Source organism: Trachypithecus francoisi, unplaced genomic scaffold (genome assembly GCF_009764315.1).
Source record: "Trachypithecus francoisi isolate TF-2019V2 unplaced genomic scaffold, Tfra_2.0 Lachesis_group14, whole genome shotgun sequence".
Classification (NCBI taxonomy): Eukaryota; Metazoa; Chordata; class Mammalia; order Primates; family Cercopithecidae; genus Trachypithecus; species Trachypithecus francoisi.
This window is the reverse complement of record NW_022681459.1, coordinates 19,688,845-19,708,515: the sequence shown is the minus strand read 5'-3', so window position 1 is coordinate 19,708,515 and position 19,671 is coordinate 19,688,845. Positions and strand designations below refer to the sequence as shown.

The following is a 19,671-nucleotide window of genomic DNA, read 5'->3' as shown; positions in this document are numbered from 1 at the left end:
GGCTTATCCAAAAGACCGTGTCACTATAGCTAGATGAAAAAAAATGACAAGGCTCCGGAGAAGCAGAGCCACAAGATGGAAGATACGTGGGTCCCAGGTTCATGAAGAGAGGAGCTGCCTGCTCCACAGACTGTCACATGAGTGGGAATGAAACTTTTGCTGCGTTTAGACCATTACCTTTCTTCACTCTGTCACATCTTCTATCCCCGCTAAATAGAACTTGACCTCTGCCAGACCATTTACATCAAGACCTGTATGTGCAGTGTAGTGGCCTGAGCCTTCAATCCATGCCCCACCTATCCAACCGGCCTTATCATATTCTTATTCTAAGAGTGGTATTCTGGGGGCAGAAGCTCAGTGCATAGAACTGACTAATGCAAGATCCTTCAGGTGCTTTGCACTTTGAAGTCTATCAGTCCTAGCACAATCCAAGTACAAAGAAGACACTTCAGCAGTATAGCCTGCCCTACACTCAGTTCAATTCCTTCTTCAAAAACCTAGACCTGGCCAGGCGTGGTGGCTCACACCTGTAATCCCGACACTTTGGGAGGCCAAGGCAGGCAGATCACCTTAGGTCAGGAGCTTGAGACCAGCCCGGTCAACATGGTGAAATTCCGTCTCTACAAAAAAAGGCAAAAAATTAGCTGGGTGTGGTGGCACACCCCTGTAATCCCAGCTACTCTGGAGGCTGAGGTGGGGGAATTGCTTGAACCCTGGAGGTGGAGGCTGCAGTGAGCCGAGATCGTGCCACTGCACTCCAGCTGGGGAGACGGAGCAAAACCCCATCTCAAAATAAATAAATAAATAAAATAAATAAATAAATAAATAAATAAATAAATATAAAAAAAAGAAACCTAGGCCCACATCCAGACAATGGAATGTTATTTAGCACTAAAATGAAATGAGCTATCAAATCACAAAAAGACATGGAGAAACCTTAAATGCATATTCCTAAGTGAAAGAAACCAATCCAAAAAGGCTGTGTACTGTATGATTCCAACTATATGACATTCTGGGAAAAGCAAAACTATGGAGACAGCGAAAATATCCATGGTTGCCAGAGGTCAGGAGAAAGGAGGAATGAATTGGTGGAACACAGAGGGTTTTCAGGGCAGCGAAACTACTCTGTGCGATACTACCATGGTGGACCCATGTCATCGTCCATAAGTCCAAACCCATGCAACATACAACAAGAGTCAGCGCTAATGTAAACTATGGACTCTGGGTGATAGTGTGTGTCAGTGTAGGTTTATTGATTATGACAAATGTCCCACTCAGGTTTGATACTGCTAGTGGGGGAAGCTGTGCATGTGTGAGTGGTGAGGGGGAGTAGAGGTTGATGAAAACTCTGCACTTTCTGCTCCATTTTTTTTTATTTTATTTTATTTTTTTTTCTGTTGTTGTTGTCTTGCTCTGTCACCCAAGCAATCCCAGCCTCCCAAAGTGCTGGGATTATAGGACATGAGCCACTGCGCTCAGCCTCTGCTCCATTTTTCTATGAACCTAGAACTTCTCTAAAAAATTAAGTTTATTTAGGGCGGGGCACAGTGGCTCATGCCTGTAATCCCAGCACTTTGGGAGGCCCAGGCAGCGGATCACAAGGTCAGGAGATCGAGACCATCCTGGCTAACACAGTGAAACCCTGTCTCTACTAAAAAATACAAAAAACTAGCCAGGCGAGGTGGCGGGCGCCTGTAGTCCCAGCTACTCGGGAGGCTGAGGCAGGAGAATGGCGTGAACCTGGGAAGCGGAGCTTGCAGTGAGCTGAGATGGTGCCACTGCACTCCAGCCTGGGCAACAACAGCAAAATTCCGTCACAAAAAAAAGAAGAAAGAAAAAAGAAAAGTGAGTGGAAGTTAAGAAAGTCAAAGATGGCTCATGTGGTAGGCAGAATAACGGCCCCCAAAGATGTCCACAGGCCTTAATCCCCAGGGCCGGTGATTACGTTACCAGACATTCATGGTAAAAGGGACTTGGCAGATGGGATTAAGTTCAGGATTTTGAGTTGGGGAGATTATCCTGGATTATCTGGAAGGGGTTTATATAATCACAAGAGTTCTTAAAAGGAGGAAGGTAGCTGGGTGCAGTGGCTCACACCTGTAATCCCAGCACTTTGGGAGGCTGAGGTGGGTGGATCATCTGAGGTCAGGAGTTCGAGACCAGCCTGGCCAACATGGTGAAACCTCATCTCTACTAAAAATATGAAAATTAACTGGGTGTGGTGGTGCATGCCTGTGATCCCTCCCTACTTAGGAGGCTGAGGCAGGAGAATCTCTTGAACTCAGGAGGTGGAGGTTGCAGTGAGCTAAGATAGCGCCATTGCACTCCAGCCTGGGCAACAAGAGAGAAACTCCATCTCAAAGAAAAAAGGAGGAAGGTAAGAGAGTCAGAGTCAGAGAAAGGAGTTGTGACAATGGAAGCAGTAGTTGGAATGACGCAGCCATGAGCCCAGGAATGTAGGCAGTCTTTAGAAACGGGAAAAGGCAAGGAAATAGATTTTGCCCTGAAACCTCCAGAAGGAATGCAGCCATGCAGAAATCTTCATTGCAAACATCTGACTGCCAGAACAGTAAGAGAATAAATGTGTGCTGTTTTAAGTCACTGAGTTTGTGGCAACTTGTTACAGAAGCAATACGAATACTAATACAGTTTGTATAGATGACTGTTGCAACAGTGTGGTGAAGATGAGAGAAACAGAGCTGTAACTGTAAGAACTGATATTCAGGGAGAGATTTTTAAATAATTGTCATTGATTTAAAGTTGAAAGAGGCTTGTGCATATATGTATGTGTATAGATAAACACATATGCAGAGGACCCTTAGATCATATGTACTAGATTTCTTTCTCTACCCCCGCTGCCCCAAGATGGAGTCTCCCTTTGTCGCCCAGGCTGGAGTGCAGTGGCGTGATCTCAGTTCACTGCAACCTCCACCTCCTGGATTCAAGCAGTTCTCCTGCCTCAGCCTCTGGAGTAGCTGGGATTACAGGTGCCCACCACCATGCCTGGCTAATTTTTGTTTTTGGCCAGGGTGGTCTGGAACTCCTGACCTCAAGTGATCCACCCACCTCAGCCTCCCAAAGTGCTGGGATTACAGGCGTGAGCCACTGCGCCCAGCTCATATGTATTAGATTTCTTACTGTGGGTTATGGTCCGGCAAGCTTGAAGGGGGATATTATCAAGAGACTGCTCAAAATGATGAACCGTGGGCTCCAAGCTAAATATAAGAAAGGAAATGAGCACAGAAGAGGGGAGGGGCCCAAGGGACCAGAGATCCTGCTGAGGACCAGCAAGGTCAGAGTGAGGGAATCACACAGCAGGCTGGAAAGGCAGGAGGCTGTGCTCACGAGTTGTTTGAGGAGTGATTTCAACGTGGATTTGCAGGTTATGGAAATGTCCAGGAGTGGCCACGGAAGGAGGTAGGAGAGGTTGATGGAGAGGGTTGCTGGAAACAAGGATGCCAGGACTGAGACTGAAGATGCCCTGTGGACCAGGCGTCTCCCAGGATGAAGGTAGGAAGTGGGGTGGAGCATGAGCCAGCTGCCAAGGTTGTCCTTAAACAAAAGGCAGATGACAGATGAACTGCTCCTAATCTAACGCCCTTTCCGGCATGCTCCTTTCCCAGTCGGCAAGCTCATGCATTCCAGTGTGCTGGGCAGAGTCATGCCACTGAGCTTTCCACACCTTGGTTTCTTGGCTGGTTCAAGAGAGATCCTTTTTAAAGAACAACTACTAATGCAGCTGTTTATTAACAATTCCCTCCGGGTAAAATTAGCCATCACGTTGGATCAGTCAAAACTGCTTTATTTCTTAATAGTTTCAGCCAGAGCTTTTACAATCTAACTCTATTTGTGGGCAAGTATTAACTATCCTGAAAGATGGCAGATGGGCACACTCTGTTAAGAAATCAGTCCTGCCTCTTCAAGGAGAACTACAAACCACTGCTCAGTGAAATCAAAGAGGACACAAACAAATGGAAGAACATACCATGCTCATGGATAGGAAGAATCAATATCGTGAAAATGGCCATACTGCCCAAGGTTATTTATAGATTCAATGCCATCCCCATCAAGCTACCAATGACTTTCTTCACAGAATTGGAAAAAACGGCTTTAAAGTTCATATGGAACCAAAAAAGAGCCCGCATTGCCAAGACAATCCTAAGTCAAAAGGACAAAGCTGGAGGCGTCACGCTACCTGACTTCAAACTATACTACAAGGCTACAGTAACCAAAACAGCATGGTACTGGTACCACAACAGAGATATAGACCAATGGAACAGAACAGAGTCCTCAGAAATAATACCACACATCTACAGCCATCTGATCTTTGACAAACCTGAGAGAAACAAGAAATGGGGAAAGGATTCCCTATTTAATAAATGGTGCTGGGAAAATTGGCTAGCCATAAGTAGAAAGCTGAAACTGGATCCTTTCCTTACCCCTTATACGAAAATTAATTCAAGATGGATTAGAGACTTAAATGTTAGACCTAATACCATAAAAACCCTAGAAGAAAATCTAGGTAGTACCATTCAGGACATAGGCATGGGCAAGGACTTCATGTCTAAAACACCAAAAGCAACGGCAGCAAAAGCCAAAATTGACACATGGGATCTAATTAAACTAAAGAGCTTTTGCACAGCAAAAGAAACTACCATCAGAGTGAACAGGCAACCTACAGAATGGGAGAAAATTTTTGCAACCTACTCATCTGACAAAGGGCTAATATCCAGAATCTACAAAGAACTCAAACAAATATACAAGAAAAAAACAAACAACCCCATCAAAAAGTGGGGAAAGGATATGAACAGACATTTCTCAAAAGAAGACATCCATACCGCCAACAGACACATGAAAAAATGCTCATCATCACTGGCCATCAGAGAAATGCAAATCAAAACCACAATGAGATACCATCTCACACCAGTTAGAATGGCAATCATTAAGAAGTCAGGAAACAACAGGTGTTGGAGAGGATGTGGAGAAATAGGAACACTTTTACACTGTTGGTGGGATTGTAAACTAGTTCAACCATTATGGAAAACAGTATGGCGATTCCTCAAGGATCTAGAACTAGATGTACCATATGACCCAGCCATCCCACTACTGGGTATATACCCAAAGGATTATAAATTACTCTACTACAAAGACACATGCACACGTATGTTTATTGCGGCACTATTCACAACAGCAAAGACTTGGAATCAACCCAAATGTCCATCTGTGACAGACTGGATTAAGAAAATGTGGCACATATACACCATGGAATACTATGCAGCCATCAAAAAGGATGAGTTTGCGTCCTTTGTAGGGACATGGATGCAGCTGGAAACCATCATTCTTAGCAAACTATCACAAGAAGAGAAAACCAAACACCGCATGTTCTCACTCATAGGTGGGAACTGAACAATGAGATCACTTGGACTCGGGAAGGGGAACATCACACACTGGGGCCTATCATGGGGAGAGGGGAAGAGGGAGGGATTGCATTGGGGAGTTATACATGATATAAACGTCATGCACATGTACCCTAGAACTTAAAGTATAATAAAAAATAAATAAATAAATAAAAATAAAAAAAATAAAAAAAATAAAAGAAATCAGTCCTGGAATCCAGTAGAGCCTGGAGATGCTCTGTTGATCCTTGTTAAACTGGTGAGGAGAGGAAATGGGACGATGTAGACTCTTTTTCTTTTTTTTTTTTTTCTGAGACGGAGTCTCACTCTGTCACCCAGGCTGGAGTGCAGTGGCACAATCTCGGCTCACTGCAATCTCCACCTCCCAGGTTCAAGCGATTATCCTGCCTCAGCCTCCCAAGTAGCTGGGACTACAGGCACGTGCCACTATGCCTGGCTAATTTTTTATTTTTAGTAGAGATGGGGGTTTCACCATGTTGGCCAGGCTGGTCTCGAACTCCTGACCTCAAGTGATCTGCCCGCCTCAGCCTCCTAAAGTGCTAGGACTACAGGCATGAGCCACCGCGCCCAGCCAGATGTAGACTCTTTTTTTATCAGCTTCACATCGTTCAGGGATCTTGGTACAGCTCATGTGCAACTCTAAGATACTCTTCCCTGGTGAATCCTCCCACTGTGTATCAGCAGAAACTCTTACGACTACTGCCATGGCTAAAACCTTCCTCAAAGGAGTATCTGGAAAGGCCTGGGTTGAGCAAATCTTAGAACAGCTTAAACCAAAGTTCTAACGTTTTCATTTTTTGAATCAGATCAAGAGTTCATGACATGAACCCCTGAGAGTGGTGGGAGCTCTCTTCTGTCTTCTGAAAGACACAAGGAAGTCCTTCTTTGGAGCGTCATCTTTATCACATTTACAAGGAAAATCCATTAATATTCAAATAATCCAGTGACTATAGAAAGACCAGTGTGATAGGAAAATAAATCTTGGAGTCCCCATACTTACTAAGCCAAAGGGAAAAGTCAAGCTGGGAACTGGGTCACACAAACCTGCCTCCTACTTCGTTCCTAACTAAGACGGCTACAAAGATAAAAAGCTACATACATCCCTTACCTTTTACCCACAGGGAGATTCCTTACAGGCCCCAAGATCTTTGCTTGAAAACAGTTCTGTTGAATTTCACCCTGGCAATGTAAATTGATAGCTTATCCACAGATGCGGGACTGGACAGAACTCAAAGTCATCCTTCTACTCGCCTGAGACAAATGCATATCTGGTTGCTTCCCCTGCCCTATTGTTTATATTATCTTGTGTAAAATTGCAGATTCACTTACCCAGATGAAGTGACAGCATGAATGAATTTCCTCTATTCACCCTCATATGAAAATTGGATATTCCTCCAATATCCATCCTTTCCCCTTTAAATATTGAAGCCCTTAAAATTATCTTTGGAGAAAGGCATAGACCCACCTGGGAGTGTCCTTAACTTTGGCAAATAAACTCCCTAAAATGATTACAACTTGCCTCGGTCATTTTCATTGATTTATACTAGAATGATGTAAATAACTGATTTTCAAAGAATCATGGTACGTGTCCCAAAGTGTTCTACAGGAGTGTGATATTGTGAAATATATATTTGATCTTTCATGTGTTTCCTTCCATACAACTCCTAAAACCCTTAGAATCTCCAAAGTCATGTGTTTTTGTATGCTAATAAGTTGACTGATGGCTGGCAGCCCTTAGCCAGCTTCAGGATGGGGACTGGTCCCTGGAAAGACCAAGGCAAGATTAGAGAGTTGGGACTTTGAGCCCACCCCCAAATTTCCAGGGAGAGGACAGGAACTGAAGGTTATATTGGTCACTCATGGCCAGTGATTTAATCAATTGTGCCTATGTAATGATGCTTCTATAAAAATCCAAAAGAACTGGGTTTGGAGAGCTTCTGGATAGCAGAACACGTACAGGTTTCTGGGGAGCAGGGCACCCAGGCTGGGCATAGAAGCTCCTCACTCCTTCCCTCATCCCTTTCTCTATGCGTCTTGTCATCTGTATCCTTTGTAATAGCCCTTACAGTAAACTGATAAACATAAGTAAACTTCCCTAAAGTTTTTCTGTGAACCACTCCATATTGATGGAACCCAAGGAGGGGGTCACGGGAACCTCAGCTTGAGGTTGGTTGTTCAGAAGTTCTGGAGGCCCAGACTGTGACTGCTGGGAAGAGGGGCAATAGTCTTGGGGACTGAGCCCTCAATCTGTGGGGTATGATGCTATCTCCAGGTAGATGGTGTCAGAATTGAATTGGAGTATACCCAGCCGGTATTTGCTGCAGAATTGGTTGTTTGCTTGTTGGTGGGGAGGAATCACCAAACATTTGGTCACAAAAATATTCTGTGTTGATTGTTGTTGAGTGAAAGAATAGAGAAAGTACTTTGAGTTTTAGTGCACACGCGTGTGTGTGTGTGTCTCTCTGTGTGTGTGTTTTCACACAATTGATGTCAGAAGTGGGATTTGCTGGCCATGGCCCTGGCTCATAGAAACATGTGCTTTGGGAAGAGAAAAAATAAGAGGAAGGAGGATAAGGGACCTTTGATTCCTGGATGGTCGCATGGTCACCCATGGTATGAAGTCACAGCTGTACTGCACTCAGTTACTAAAGGTGAAAGTTACCACTGGAATTTGGAGATAGATCCAACTCTTGGGAAGTTGGTTCACTGGATGTGCAAGGAAATACAAACTAATAATAAAGCCAAGTGAAATATTCAATCTTTTGGTTATCGTTATCTGTAATAGCTAAAATAAAAATAAAAGAGAGTGCTACGTCAAACCTCAATGCTACACCAAGCTTAGATGTCAGTGAGTCTGAGCTTTGGTCACTAGCTTTGGAGCCATTCCTAAGGGCAAAATTATGCAGAAACAACAGAAAATGCCTCTGAGACGTGTGGTTACCAAGAAGGTAGTCAATGTGGGGGAAAGGCAAAATCAAGAAACTACTGAAACCAAGGGGTAGAGTGTGAAGGAACTGTTTTATTTTGTGGTTCAGTATCATCAACTCCCTGAGGGACCTTTACTAAAATGGACTGTAAGAGTAACTAATTTAGGGGCAGTATCTTTGGTTTTACATGCTGCAGAGGGGAAGAGCATGTTTGGGTTGATGCAGGATCCACAGCTCACTATGGAACAACCTCAGATGGCTATATACGATCTGGACATACAGCAGGTTATTCCTGAGGCAACAGCCAGCCTAGTAGACTGGATAAAAGTCACCATAAAGTTTGTTTACCCTGAGAAGGGGGACTGTCCAACTCCACCTATAAATGCCAAGTGGAGTGCCCAGGATGAAGCAGCTAATATGCTTTGTATGCAAGCCACGTGGGACTGGCTGTATGACGACTGGGATATCCACCCACTAAATATGCCTGTTACCCAGGTCATGGGAAATGCTGTGATTAAGGGGGCCCCATTTGCATGGACACCTCATGCAATCTCACTGCTGCAAAATCAAGCTATGGTCGGAGAAGCCTTATTGAATTTGCTATCTCAGCTTCCCCTCATGGGTCTTATAGATATTAATAAAAACATTAGGGCAATTAATAAAAGAATGTGGAAAAGCAGAGGACAGAGTCAAAGGACTCATCCCAGGAAGGTGGATGTATTTAAGCAGTTATTAAGAAGTAAAGAGATTAAAGAAAACATTAATAAAGCTAAAACGAAGAGGAAAAAGGGAAGCTCCATGGGACTCATCCCATCAGGCTGAAAATCTTCAGTGATGCTTAAGAAATGAGAAGAATAGAATGAAAATTGATGAGGTGAAAACAAAGGTCTTAATACAACACTATTGAAGGTTGGGTGGACCAAAAAGAGCCCTTGCTGGCTGCTAGCATTAAGGAGTTCCAAATGGGTTTGCTGTATTCACCCTAGTTTGGAGAAATTTTAAAAGTCATTAAGCAGAGATTACAATGAGAAAGCTGACCAGCAATTGCCTAGGCCAATGATGAGGCAGGTTCATCAAGATAAAGATGGACAAAAGGGCCAAGGTTCCTTGGCTCAACCCTCTGCTGGCGACTGAAAGCCTTTTGCACTGGCCGGTGGAGAAGAGAAGCTCCTGGGTCTAGAACTTAAAAATGTAAGGGTTTGTAGAATTATGCAAGTTGGTGTATTTGAACATGCTTCATATGAAATGGTTACATCTCTTTTACCTGATTATATTAGGGAATGGACTTTGTATCTGACTTGCCCTTCAAGCCACATTAATGGGACGTGAGATGGGAGCCACTAAGATTGCCCCAGCCCACACAGTACAGAGTGGAAGCTGCTGAGCTGGGAGGGACATGTTCTCCATTCAATAACCCCTCTATGAAGCCTCTAATGCTGCATATGGCAAAAGCCTTTCACCGTCTCCCAGCGACGACTCCCAGCCCAGAAAATGACCTTGACACCTGAAATACCCAACGCTGTCTCAGGTGATATCATAGAAACACTCTAATGAGGCCAGATGTGGTGGCTCACACCTGTAATCCCAGCACTTTAGGAGGCCGAGGCGGGTAAATCACTGAGATCAGGAGTTGGAGACCAGCCTGGCCAACGTGGTGAAACTCCATCTCTACTAAAAACACAAAAATTAGCAGGGTATGATAGCAGAAGCTTGTAATCCCAGCTACTCGGGAGGCTGAGGCAGGAGAATCGCTTGAACCCAGGAGGCAGAGGTTGCAGTGAGCCAAGAGGATGCCGCTGCACTCCAGCCTGGGCGACAGAGTAAGACTCTGTCTCAGAAAAAACAAACAAACAAACAAACAAACAAAAAAACAAGACCCAAGATTGCCAGGTGTGGTGGCTGGCACACACAGACCTCTTGAGCCCAGGAACTTGAAGTTGCAGTGAGCTAAGATCACACCACTGCACTCCAGCCTGGATGACAGAGCAAGACTCCATCTCTAAAATGAGTAAATTAATAAAAATCCCAAGACTATGGCTCCACCTGGGATTAGGGTGTGTGGCTGTGACAGCCACCTCTCGGAATTGGTGGCTTCATGTTTTGCTGTGAGGATTAAATGATATAATGGGCATAAGCATCTTTTTTTTTTTTCTTTACCATAAACCACTACACATCTCTAAGGTATTACAATTATAGTGTAAGGGTTTTGTTTGTTTGTTTGTTTTTTGAGATGGAGTTTCACTCTTCTTGCCCAGGTTGGAGTGCAATTGTGCAATCTTGGCTCACCACAACTTCCACCTCCTGGGTTCAAGAGATTCTTCTGCCTCAGCTTCACAAGTAGCTGGGAGTTACAGTGCTTGCCACAATGCCTGGCTAATTTTTTTTGTATTTTTAGTAGAGACTGGGTTTCACCATGTTGGTCAGGCTGATCTCCAACTCCTGACCTCAGGTGATCCACCTGCCTAGGCCTCCCAAAGTGCTGGGATTGCAGGCATGAGCCACCGTACCCTGCCATGTACTGTAAATCTTGAAGAACACTAATTAACATAGAGCTTCCATTGGTACAATGCTGAACAACCCAGCTCTAATCAAATTACATTCGCAGCCAGTCCTCTCAGCTCTGAGCACCTTGATGTAAGGTAGACAGCTCAGAGGCCAGCACATAGCCCCGTGGCTGCCCTCAGTCCAGACATGTCATTGCTGAGCCTGGAGGAAAACGGAACCCTCCCTCCCCACCCTTCCTCCTTCCCTCCCTCCCTTCTTCCCTCCCTCCCTCCCTTCCTTCCCTCCTTCCTTCCCATAATTAAGATCTAGAAAGTTACTAGTATTTAGAAGAGGCCAAAAGAGCTGTACATTCTTCCTCTCTTTCTTTTCTGAAGCCAGAGGCTTCCAATGAAGTCTGGGTTTCCTGAGGGCTGACGTTGCCTGAGTCACTCTGAGCGCAGGATATAAGAACATCAGTCACTGGCCCCACATCGGTGTGCTAAAGTCCCCTAATCACCGGGGGCCAATTTCACAATCTTACTTCTGGGAAGAGAAAGGAATGCAATTGCTACGTCCTTGCCTTCCCTTTTTTTTTTTTTTTTAAATAACGTGCCACTGTCCACTTGGTAATGCTTTAGATAAAAAACCACACCCTTGTATTCCCAAATACTGAAAGGTGTTTTTACCTGTTTAAAAGTCCTTTTCTAGAAAAAGATGTTCTTTTCTTTTGTGTTTGTGAATGCATTTAGAGAACTGGCAATGGCATGGGGTTGGGGGGTGGGGAGGCATGAGTCAGGGGTCCTGAGGGTACAGGAAAGAGCCCATGAACAAGAGCTCAGGACTGGCACTACACACCCAGGGGCATCGAGATCAAAAGGTGAAGTTAGGTCTGAGTTTAAGTCCTTCCTCTAGTCCCAGTTGTAAGAATAAGAAGGTGAACCTGGAGGTTCATTGTGAAGAGAACTAGAGCCACCAGCTTGTTTTTTAGATATTTGGAGGGTTCCCAGGTTAGGGATGACCAAGGATAGCTATGACCACTCTTAAGTGATGAGCTCAGATCCTAGTCCTGAAACAAACCACAAAGGAGAGAAGGTGAACTGAGAGTCCAGACAAAGCAGAGACAATATGTTTTCTTCCTGAGCACACAGGAGTAGTATATTTCCCAGCCCGCCCCACCCCAGTCTCTCCTTGCAGTACAGTGGGCCAGTGGAAAATTCTGGGCAATGGAAAGAAGGCAGAAATGATGCTTGCCACTTGAAGGTCTGGTCCTTGAGACCCCTTGTGATCTCCACTCCCTCTCTCTCCCCTGTCTGTTGTCACAAGTGGATGACAGAGGGGACAAGGCCCCAGAAGACAGGGGAGGCACAGGATGGAAGAAACCTCACTCTGGGCTACACCTGGACTTTGAATTCTTGTAGTTAACATTGGTTTCTGATAGTCACCCAATTATCTCCCATCTTATCACTTTTTCTCACTTCTTTTCCCTTTCTGTACACCAACCCTCTGATTCATCAAGCCCCATAATTTTCCCCCATACATTCACACGTATTTTAAGTGGATTTTCCTATGTAGTTGCCCATATGTATATGTATGGATTTCAGATTTTTGTGGCTGTCTTGGCATTTGTCTACACGTCAATCCATTGCATGGATTTCCGACTCCAAACAAAAATCTAAAGTCCCATGCCACTGGGGCCCCTTCTGCTTCATCCAACCTTATCTCCTTCCATTCTCCTGTTTGACTTCAGCCACAGTGTCTTCTTGTTTCTCAAAAATGCTAAGCATACTCTGACCTCAGGACCTTTGCTTTGACTGTCTCTCAGCCCGAAGCAGTCTTCCTCCAAACATCTGCTTTCTCCCTTCCTCCCTTCATTCAGCCTCTTGTACCAACGTGGCCTCATCAGTCAGACCTTTCTGGGTTGCTCTGCAAGACAGCACACCTCCTGCCTCACACCCCTGACTCTGCTATATTTTGCTGCATAGAGACCTGTTGCCTGTTTCTCCCCTCTGGGATGTAAGCAAGGACTTTGCTTTATTTATTGCTATATCTTGAATAGCTAGAAAGAGTTTGTCATATAGTAGAATGGCAGAATGTCATCATATAGGAAAATGAAGAGTTCTTTTTCTTTTTCTTTTTTTTTTTGAGAGGGAGTTTCACTCTTGTTGCCCAGGCTGGAGTGCAATGGCACGATCTTGGCTCGCTGCAACCTCTACCTCCTGGGCTCAAGCGATTCTCCTGCCTCAGCCTCCTGAGTAGCTGAGATTACAGGTATGTGCCACCACACCTGGCTAATTTTTTGTATTTTTAACAGAGACAGGGTTTCTCCATGTTGGTCAGGCTGGTCTCAAACTTCCGACCTCAGGTGATCTGCCCGCCTCGGCCTCCGAAAGTGCTGGGATTACAGGTGTGAACCACTGTGCCTGGCCCAAAGTTCTTGAATCAATAACACAGTGAAGAAGACTACCAGAGCAAGAGCAGATCAAAAGTGAATAATTGAGTAGTAAGTTCTAATTAATCCTCATCAGCAACCAACATAACCCAGGGCTTATAGATTTCTCTATGTAATATGCTACACACACATCTACAGAAAGAGAGAGAGAGAGAAGCACATCAGTCAATCAATTTTAAAAACTTATTCTAAATGTGCTGTGTTGGTCTTGAATTACAATCTTTAGATTACACTACTATTTTATTTCAAACAGGACTGGTAGAAACTTCTTCATGCCTTTTCAACCAAAAGCCTTCAATCCTATAAAAATGAACACCTTGTTCTTTGACCAAGTACCAACCTTAGCAAGTTATGCAGTGAACACCATCTGAATTAGATTAATTTAAAAGTAACTGGATCAATCCCCCTTTACCCCAAGCATCTAAATGGAACAATTTTCTTTTCTTTTCTTCGGGACGCAGCGTAATCCCCAAACTGCAGAGCCACTTGGCGATGAAGCCAGGATCGCAGTGCATTTGATAACTTAATGCAACTTTTTACTAGCACTTAAAACTCAGATATGAAATCTACACTTGATCTTTTCTGCTTGGAATTGGCCAGATTAGTGGTTCTGCCCCCATGTATAACAAAAGGCTTTCAGAAACACTCAGGGTCGCTAACCAATCGGAAGGACCAACAGAGCTCGACAAACAGACAGGAGGGTGGAAGGGCACCGCTTCACACCCCACCCACTTAGCCTTTCAACTCTGCCCACTTTGAGGATGTGTAGGATGATCAAGGTAGGCATGATACACCTACCTTAACCTCAAGGTAGAAATTAAGGCTTGAGGGCACTTATTTGGTGCCTTATTCAGTTAATTGGAAGATTATATGGTAATTTCACTGCTCATAATAATTAAATCTTTTTTTTTTTTCCGCTTTAGGGATGATAATGACATTTGGAGAGTAGTACTATAAACCTCAAAAATCTATTTTGAAGATGATCGGATTTAGGAGAAGGACAGGTTTGCTGTACACTTGACCGAACGTGCTTTGTTCCCTCAAAGCAGCAAAAAAGCCAGAACCTGGAAGTTTCTAAAACTTGAAGCAGATGTAAATGGCAGATCCAAAAAGCCATGCCTGGAGAACAGGTCGGGCGACTGGCTGTATCTATTCCAGCCTCCCCATTGGCTCAGTGGAGGATTTCGGACAAGTCTCTCTGTTTCCCCTTCTTTGGTTTCACCTTAGAATGAGGGGAAGTCACAGCATTTCTTCCTTTGCATTTCACAGAAACACAGGAGGCTGGATTGACAGTCAGCAAATGTAAAGAAATACGGGCGCCCACACGGTAATTATGCTGGCCTGGCCTCAAGCTTCATATTCATCCTTAATTGATTCCCTGGCACACTCGCCAGTGACCTGGCTCAGCTTCACCGAGTGGCCCCAAGGACCCATACTTTCTTAATTCTCCTGTGAACCCTTTATTCACTCCCCCTCATCCTTCCTTTGCTGACTGTGGTCGCTTCTGACTGCCCCAATCTTTTTTTTTTTTTTTTTTTTTTTTTGAGATGGAGTCTCACTCTGTTGCCCAGGCTGGAGTGCTGTGGCGAGATCTCGGCTCACTGTAACCTCCGCCTCCCCAGTTCAAGTGATTCTCTTGCCTTAGCCTCCCAAGTGGCTGGGATTACAGGCGTGTGCCACCACACCTGGCTAATTTTTTTGGTATTTTTAGTAGAGATGGAGTTTCACCATGATGGCCAGGCTGGTCTCTAACTCCCAACCTCAAGTGATCCGCCCGCCTTGGCCTCCCAAAGTACTGGGATCACAGGCATGAGCCACCAAGCCTGGCCTCAATCTTATGCTTACTATTCTTAATCTGTTGCCTCATTTTATAGCCACAGCTCAGGTGACAGCTGAGGGATGACATTCATCTGTCTCCGAGGCTGTAAGACTTCTATTTTCTTCCCCACCCTCCAGGAATCCTTTTTTCTAGCTCTGGGTTGCCGGCCATCTCCTGGATGGTTGAGTTGAAAATCTGACCTCCAGTTCATTAGTGCATCTACAATCTATCTTCATTACCTGCAGATTCTGTAGCTGCAAATTCACCTACTTGATAATGTTTATTTATAACCCCTACATCAATACCAGCGGGGCTTTCCTGGATGTGCGCCAGGTGGTGAAGAGGTTCAACGGCTGATATGCACAGTCCCAGCAGAGCTCCATCGAGGAACCTCTGCCTTTTGGTTTCAGCTCTTATACCATAAATGAACACCCTTTTCATGGTCGTTTTGTTTTTTTTTGTTTGTTTTGTTTTTTTTTTTTTTGAGACAGAGTCTCACTCTGTCACCCAAGCTGGAGTGCAGTGGTGTGATTGCAACCTCCACCTCTCAGGTTCAAGTGATTCTCCTGCCTCAGCCTCCCGAGTAGCTGGGACTACAGGCGTGTGCCACCACAGCCAGCTACTTTTGGTTTTTTAGTAGAAATGGGGTTTCGCCATATTGGCCAGGCTGGTCTCAAACTCCTGACCTCAGGTGATCCACCTGCCTTGGCCACCCAAAGTGCTACAATTACAGGTGTGAGCCACCACGCCCAGCCAGGGTTCTCTTAAAGGTAATGGAAAGAGGAGAATTGGAATGGCAGAGAGAGACAGAGAGAGAACTAGGACCCTGCATGAATGAATCAAGTTGAGTTGGAGAGAAACTGTATTTATAGGGAAGTTAAGGCTCTGAGTTTGGAGGCCAAGCAGGGTGAGGGTGAGCAGAGTCGTGGGAAGGAAAGCGGGGCTTCAAAAAACAGCTGCTCCTTCTTGATAGACGCAGAGAGGAAACAGGAAAGACCGGAGGCCATGCAGTGTTATTTGTAGCACTTGAATAGCTTGGCTCTTAAGAGTCGCAAGGCCTCCAGCTAGTGATCCACAGATGCCATTAGAGGGCAAAAGCGCTTGCTGCTCCCTCATCCGTCACCAAGAAGACCTGGTGTGGCCCTGGCCTTAAGGACAAGTTAGTCAATTGCTTATTGTACATCATGAAATGAATGCTGGGAGAGAGGAAATGCAGGGTGTGTAGGGAAAGGGCAAAATGGTTACATTTGATCCCAGAGATGAGGAAGGCTTTCGGGTGGGAGGTGACGCCAGGAGGTAACCAGGTAGAAATGACCCTCAAGTAGCAGGGACAGGTGTGCAAAGGCTCACAGGGAGCTTCTCCAGGATCAGCAGGGCTTGATTGTAGGGTGTTAGGCTGTCACAGAGGCTGGGGAAATAAGCAATGCCTTGCTAAGAATTCTGAATTTTAACCTGAAGGGACATGGGAGCTACTGCAGGCTGGTAAGCAGGAGGGTGATGCTGGTTGGATTGCAATGCAGAGAAACCTTGGGTTGGCCTGCATCCGATGGACTGGAGAGACCCTTGAAGAAATCAGGGTACAGGCAGTCCTCCAGGGGAGAAATGAGGAAGGTGCCAACTGAGACCACAGCAGTGGGGAAGGGTGTGAGAGGGACGGAAATTGAGATGAATTTAAGGGTGTTTGGCCTGTGCAGTCACACAGGGCCCATGCTGAGAGGGGCCCCGAGCTTGGCTTAATACTCTGATGTTACTGTCTTAAAATTCTTCCTCATTTTATGTTTGAATCTATGTTTTGTTTTGAGAAAGAGTCTCGCTCTGTCACCCAGGCTGGAGTGCAGTGGCGCCATCTTGGCTCACTGTGACCTCTACTTCCCAGGCTCAAGTGATTCTCCTGCCTCAGCCTCCCAAGTAGCTGGGACTACAGCCACCCACCACCACACCTGGCTAATTTTTGTATTTTTGGTAGAGAGTGGGTTTCACCATATTGGCCAGGCTGGTCTTGAACTCCTGACTTCAAGTGATCTGCCCACCTCGGCCTCCCAAAGTGCTGGGATTACAGGCGTGAGCCACTGCACCCTGTCTGAATCTATGTTTTATCAGTGAAATCCAGCGGGGCAATAGAATATGTGCGTGGGCAGATGAGACGCCAACAATATGAGTTACCACTGTCCCTTGCCACCGCACTCCCCATGGCATGTCTGCCGTGCAATAAGCATAGAATCTTGGTGGGTCTGCAGTGCATGGGAGCCCAGCGAGGCTTCAAGTGAGCATAAGGAAAGCCTACTATGTCCACAACGGAGTCTGCAAGAGATGCTGACAGCACCAAGAGGTCACACTTTCTCTTATAGAATCAGAATTGAAAACCAAGTCAATGGCATTCTAAGAAACATGAACAAACAAGGAACCCTCTCCCAGCCTTTTCCACTCATCTGATTCCTTGTAGTAGCCAACCACTTCCACTGGAAATGATGACATAGGAGACGCAAAGATAGCAGAGTCATAGTTATTTTTCCTTTTAATTCTTCCTTACACATCAGTAAGCCAAAGGTAGAGAGTGGCAGTAGATAGCATAGGTGTGAAAAAGTGAAATAAAAACAGCTGAGTGGATGGGCGCGGTGGCTCATGTCTGTAATCCCAGCATTTTGAGAGGCCGAGGCGGGTGGATCACAAGGTCAGGAGTTCGAGAACAGCCTGGCCAACATGGCAAAACCCCCGTCTCTATTAAAAAGACAAAAATCAGGCAGGCGTGGTGGCGGGCTCCTGTAATCCCAGCTGCTCAGGAGGCTAAAGCAGGAGAATGGCTTGAACCCGGGAGGCAGAGGTGCAGTCAGCTGAGATCTCACCACTGCACTTCAGCCTGGGCAAGAGAGCAAGACTCCGTCTCGGGGAAAAAACAAAAACAAACAAACAAACAAAAAACCAGCTGAATTAGTTTCCTGCAATGTCTCACTGTTTCTGTGAGGCAAAAAAACCCCACGTGCAAAATCCAAAGTATGTCATTTCTGTGATTCCACATTTGGGCCAAATGTTCCTACTTCCATCTGGCATTACACAATGTAAAGAGGAATAGTATAATTCACCCTAGTAATTTAAAATGTTAATTTTTCTTTACTTAGAAGGACATTAAATAACAAATGAAAGCATCATGATAAACTGAGACACAGAGACTGCAGAAGAAAGAAAATGCTTTATATGTTAGTCTTGCAGCAGTGCTTTTCTTCTGATTTTTGAATAAGGGAGCCCATGTTTTCATCTTGCAGTGGGCCTTGCAAATTCTGCAGCTGATCCTGACTATAAAGACAGGGATTTAGCCACAAAATCAGCAGGGGTTGGTCAGTCGTGGGGATGTGGGTATGGGAAGAGAGAGGATTTAGGCATGGCTGTAGGGTTTTAAGCTGGTGGTACCGTTGACTGGGAAATCTAGGAAATCCAGTGTTGAAGGACAGGCTTTGTGAATCTGTTGTGGATGGGCTGAGCCTGCAGTGGCCATGGGGCATCCTGCCTGGGAGGAGGACAAGTAGCAATTCATCAGCACAGGTGGTGGCTGAGGCTCATGAGGGGCTACTGAGGCAGGAACTGTGGGCAGGGATGCTGGGGAAGGCAGACATTTAGGAGATGAGACAACAGCTGGGTATGGTGGCTCACACCTGTAATCCTAGCTATTCAGGAGGCTGAGACAGGAGGACAGCTCGAGGCCAGGAGTTCAAGATCAGCCTGCACAACACAGCAAGACCTCATTTCCCCCCCCAAAAAAATTAATAAAAAGTAAAAATGCAAAAAAAGAGACAGGACAACAAAGAAGGCCTCATAAAGGAGATGGAAAGGAAGGGGACAGGAGGAAAGAGGACAGCTAAGGTGACAGCCAAAGCAGGCGTAAGAGGTTCCCTAGAGTCGGGGTTTATTATCTCAAGTGACCGTGAGCAAATTACTGAACCTCTCTGTGCTGCACATATCATGGATAAAACGAAGATAAAATGAAGACAGTAACAACAGCACTTATGGGTGGGGTGGCTGTGGTGAAGATTAAATGAAGAGTTTATATGGGAAGGGCTCAGAATGCTGCTGTATTAAATGCCTCGGGGTGCTATAACAAGGTACCACAAGCTGGGTAGCTTAGAACTACAGAAATGCATCGCCTCACACCTGCAGGCCAGAAGGCTGACAGGAAGGCATTCTCAGGGCCACGCTCCCTCTGAAGATGCTAGGGAAGGATCTCCTCCCAGCTTCCGCCAGCTTCTTAGCTCGTGGCAGCCCAAGTCCAATCTTCATGTGGCCTTCTCCCTGTGTGCATCTGTGTCCAAAATTTCCCGTATATATAATTATATTTATTTATTTACTTAAGACAGAGTCTCGCTCTGTCGCCCAGGCTGGAGTGCAGTGGCGCGATCTCAGCTCACTGCAAGCTCCACCTCCCAGGTTCACACCATTCTCCTGCCTCAGCCTCCCGTGTAGCTGGGATTACAGGTGCCCACCACCATGCCCAGCTAATTTTTTTTGTATTTTTAGTAGAGACAGTTTTTACCATGTTGGCCAGGCTAGTCTTGAACTCCTGACCTCAAGTGATCCACCCGCCTC

The 19,671-nt window shown here is 45.4% G+C and overlaps 1 protein-coding gene across 9 annotated transcripts in view; it reads right to left on the bottom strand.

Annotated features, from left to right (window-relative positions):
• The window catches only part of EVA1C (eva-1 homolog C), a 108,376-nt gene that overhangs the window by 66,214 nt on the left and 22,491 nt on the right, over positions 1 to 19,671 (bottom strand). The gene's annotated exons all lie outside the window — the stretch shown is intronic.